A 5,229-nucleotide genomic window follows, 5' to 3' on the forward strand; every position below is an offset into this window, starting at 1 on the left:
AAAACTAGGCATACACTAGTTCTTTGGTGTCATGATTTCTTTTCTTGCAGGTTTTTTTTTTTCATTCATTACATAGACACTACATGAAATCGAAATGTTTGTTGGACCAAGTTACTACATCTCTCTAGTACTTTGGTGTTCTACTATACAGAAACAAGAAACCATGCACACAAATTTAATCTGTTGTACCTGAAATGACGATTTTACAGGTACCTATCTTGTAGTTAAGGAAATGTACAGAGCAATTTCATTCTATGTTCTGAAACTGCACTAGTAAACTTGGGCAGCTTTCGAGTACATTACCTGCAAAATATTAGAAGAAAATCCTAAACATGATATATATCCTTTAGTTGATATAAAGATGATAAAATAATCAATAAAAATATAGAAGACAGGCAGAATCTCATAATTATATACTATATTAGGAAGAAAGTTGGATGACATAGACAAATCTGTGAAGTAATGAAATATTACTATTGCCAATGAGATTTAGGAAGATGTTTAGTTCTACCCATTAAATAAAACATCCTAGAAGTTGCATAGCTAGAAACTCACAATCAATAATTTTAAAAGAATTATCTGGCAAGCAGATGGAAGCAACGCGCTTTCTTTTCCAAACAATTTTGGAGCTCTCAACGTGTTCCAGAAGACCAGCAAATACTTTTACTTAAAAAGTATTTGAAAAGCAAATGGGATCATCCAGGTTGGTGTAAGCCAGTTAACCTAACACTGATTCGGCAAAATCACAGTGTAATGGATAAGGGTGCACTCAGCTAAGAAAAGAAATGTAATGCTATTTGTTTTAATTTAAAGAAAAAGATCTCATTAAAAGAACTATGTATCGGTTTATGGCAAAGTAAATTTGGTGGCTCAAGACAATTATCTAGGCCTAACGTACCAAGGCTTATAAAACTAAGCACTACACAGCCTGGTCATTCGTAAAGAAAAAAGAAAGGCAACAGAAAAGTACTACGTGATGGAGCCAAGCCTAATTGTGAGACACCTAAACCAGCTCAATTTAATGTAGCTGTTTGGAAAGATGAATACACTGACTTGGTCATGGTCTGTAATTCATTACAGAAGAAAAAAGACTTCTTAAAGCAGAAGACTTTAATGTACTGAACAAAGTCATAACAAGACCATATGGATTAAAAACAAAAAAGGGTAAAATAGAATGGCAGTTTTAACGGCAGTGATAACCAACAAAAAAACTCTAATAAGGGTCATGGCTGATTAACCACAAGACTTTAAATTATGAAAGTCTTAAACCTTTCTTGAAGATTTAACTGAATTATAGACCGGCAATACTATCATTAGTCATGGCTGAGATTCAGTTACTGTTTGTGGGTGACTTTTTGAAATTATTTCCAGCCTACGTGATGTTTCCTTTTAAAGCAACAATAATTTGCAAGATCCCGCTATGAACAGACAACCGAATCTGTGAAGAACTAGAAGAAAAAGTTCTTTTAAAGCAACAATAATTTGCAAGATCCAGCTACGAACCGATTCTGTGAAGAACTGGAAGAAAAAGTGCTGCTGCCTTCCAGCAAAGATACAAGATGCAACCCAACACAGAACTCCAGAGTCATTGTCAAGTCTTCCTGGGTACAGACGTACAGAAACAAATGGATTGGCGCCACAAAGACAATGCAGGGTCAAAGAATTCAGGGAGCTGAAGAGGAAGGACCATTGGAACCTGTTAGAGAGTCTTCCACTCTTGTGAGTGGGAGATAAACAACTGAACCGTTGTTGGCCTGAGTGCACAAAGCTGAAGAGCTGCAGACTGTGGAACCTGAGGCTTCATCTCAAGAGGGAAGAATTTTGTATAGCTGTTACATTTTGCATCCCACAGGTACCAACTATACTTTTTAAACCACCTGAAGCACCTTGAATATGTTAAACAGCCTCAAGAATCTGAAGAGGAAGACCTAATGCAAACTCAAATAAGTGACAAAGATAATGAGTGTAAGGTATCTTCAGTTATTTCTACATTACCAACAGGACTCTGCGGAAACAGAGAAATAAGAAATTCTCATTGATGAGATAAAAGAGAGACCTGGAATAAAGTGGCATTTCTGAAACTTGATGGGAAAGTGCCTTAGTAAAAAAATCATTAGTTTCTTCCTGGGTGACAGTAAAAGCTATAGGAGCGGTGGCAAACTGCACAAACACAAGCAATAATACCTTTGAAATAACTGATAACACAGGAATTGTACAGCCTTAAATACACATGGATCCCCACGCTAGGTAACAGGTTCCAAGAAGGGGAAGGACAGCAGACATTAGAAAACAACACATCAAACCAGGGACCAGGAAAGGCGATTTCAAGCACCTTGAACATATAAAATGAAAAACCACTGCAAGGAATTTTAACTTGTGAGATATTCCCCAGGGAATGCAACCAGCTCGCAAAACATCTTCCCAACTTTTAAAACTGTACCTTGCTTAATACAAGACACTGCACCCAAAACAAGTCAATTTTTCAGACCTCAAGGTGATGAGACAAGATAATAACTTGAGCAGGTCTCTGAGCAACGTGATGTAGCTGAAGACGTCCCTGCTCATTGCAGGGGGCTTGGACTAGATGACCTTTAAAGGTGCCTTCCAACCTAAGCCATTTTATGAAACTGGCAATTTTGTCCTGTTCACGCAGAGGAGAGCCACAAGCAGTAATAAACGTGTGCTGAGTCTGTGCTAATTCCCAAGGTCAGCAAAATTATAAACTGAATTATCCACGAGAGAAAAAAGAAATAAGGCAGAAAAGGGTGAATGAAATTCTTCTGTAAGAAAAATTTATTATGTGGCCAAAAAAAGCCCTAATTCCACAATCAAGAAAGAGGAAAACTTTTGGTAAAAGCTCATCCTGGGTTCAGTGAGAAAGTCCGTGAGCAAGAAGAAACAATTAAAAAAAACCTGAAACATAACACACAGAGAAGGGAAAGGCCAGACAGCAACTGACATAAATTAGACATTATAAAATAGAGAAAACTGGTATGGAAAGCTTTGTGGCTAGCAAAACTACTGGTAATAGGAAAGGGATTTGGGATCTTTCATTTCTTTCTTTAAATAAAAAATAAACAAGAAATCTTGCTAATAGTACTGATCCATGCTAGATGAAAATGGTGAAAATTCTACTGGCTCAGAACAGGGGAAATTAGTCAACAAATACTTCCAGTTCTGTATTCAGAAAGAAACGGGATGTGGCAACCGTACAAAAATAGCAACTTCTATTCAGTACCTTAGTATCCACGTAGGAGATTAGACAACAGCTGCTAGGGATGTATATTTTTAAGTCAGCAAAGAAACAGGAATCCTAAGAGTTCACTAACAAGCTCTCTAGCCCATTGATTGCAATTTTAATTAAACTTGGGATATTAGAGAAATACCTTAAGACATTCATGACAGTATTCCCAAAAGGCGAATAAAATGACTCAATGTCAAAATTACGGAAAAGCTGTTGAGATGAAAAATTAATGAATGAAAAATAAAACCTATAATCCAAAGGTTTTATGAAATACAGATTTTGTAGAAAAAAAAGAAAAACCCCAAACCCTAATTTCATTCTTAGATGACATCATTATACATTTGGTTTAACAAAGGGGACTGCATAGGTGCAACATACTTAAATTTTTGTAAGGCATTGACCTAGCACCATAAGTCAAAAAGATTTACTGTACATAATCACCTACTAAGAGGATTAAGAAATGCCTAGCCTGCAAGTCTCAAAAAGAAGCTAATAAAAAGTTGCACTGAATGATGCTTTTCAAGTTAGTGTAGGTCATGCAATATAGCATTTTCAACCTGGATCAAACAGTAAAAAATAATAACTGACACAGTTTGTGGGTGACACAACTGGGAAAACAGCGAGTAACCTGGACCATCAGTAAGCCAGGTCCATTCACACAAACCAGACTTGGACACAGCCTCACGTTAAGTATCTATGAAGTACGAACTCAGACCATACCTGTAGAAAGGGGGAAACGCTATCACCGAAAGCCGAGACTGCGGATGATCTAGGGGTCACACCAGGCAAGCAGCCAATGTGAGCTCCCGTGTAACGCTGCGAGAAGAGGGCAAACGCAATCCTCTGCAGACTTAAGGCAAAGGGCAGAGGGACCTTGTCCATGGCACTGGGGCTTGAACACTCAATTCTGAAATGAACACTTGCACACGCTACGGAAAAATTTGACAAGATGTAGAAAGAAAAGACAAGAATAATTCATGGGCTGCAGGAAATCCCTTACAGTAGAAGATTTAAGGAGCGGTTCCATCTATTTAGCTTGTCAAAAAGTGGATTAAGAAGTGACACTGCAGTGTTTAAATACCAGTCCAGGGGAAAAATCCCCAGTGTGCTCCAAGGTTCTCTGAATCAGTGGGATGGATATATCCAGAACTAGTTACTGGAAGCCAAAGCCAAACAGATCCAAAGGAGAAACTGGGCTTAAATATTTAAACAGCGTGAACACAAAGCCCTTGCAGCAGGCTGCCAATGGAAGGGATTCTCTATGTCCCAGCGTCTCAGAATCAAGCCAATGCATTTTGTCAACACATACTTCAAATACACGTTAGTTCTTGGGGCTCAATACAGCGTAAGTGGGTTGAGACATCACCTGTGAAACGCAGGAATCAAATCAGACAGCGAATTCTAGCCTAACTATGGATCTACAAAACACTCCAACCATTTGCAGCCAACCCTGGTGACTAAATGCAGAGGAAAAGGTTTCTGCCACAAGCTCCGCAGGCGCAGAGCACAGAGGGCAGAGCTCCTCGCTCTCCTTGTGCAAACCGCTGCCCAAAGGCAGGGATGGGCTGCCCTCACACCCACCCACACAGCCGCTCGGGCCTCGCAGCAGCAAGATGCTCGTGCAATGGTCTAGTGCAGGGGGAAGGAACACACGTCACAGGGGCAGGGTGCTCGCAGCAGCACCTCCAAGGAGCCTTTTACACCAATTTATTTCTATACAAGGTGGCTTAAAAAAAAAAAAAGCAGCCCCTATTCATACAGGAGTCTGGGATTCTATGGGCTTTGGGTGGGCGATTGATTTTAAATCCCAACAACACGTGCTTTTTCCCTTGCCTTCTCATTCTCTTCCGAGTCAGTCTCCATGACCCAAAGAAACTAACAAGTGACACACAAGACTAGTAGTCATGTGGACCAATTAAAAAAAAAAAAGGGGTGGTGGGGGAAGGAGAATTGAAGACGAAGAGAAAGGGAAAAACAAACAAAGA

The sequence above is a fragment of the Opisthocomus hoazin genome, chromosome 1, assembly GCF_030867145.1.
Source record: "Opisthocomus hoazin isolate bOpiHoa1 chromosome 1, bOpiHoa1.hap1, whole genome shotgun sequence".
Taxonomy (NCBI): Eukaryota; Metazoa; Chordata; class Aves; order Opisthocomiformes; family Opisthocomidae; genus Opisthocomus; species Opisthocomus hoazin.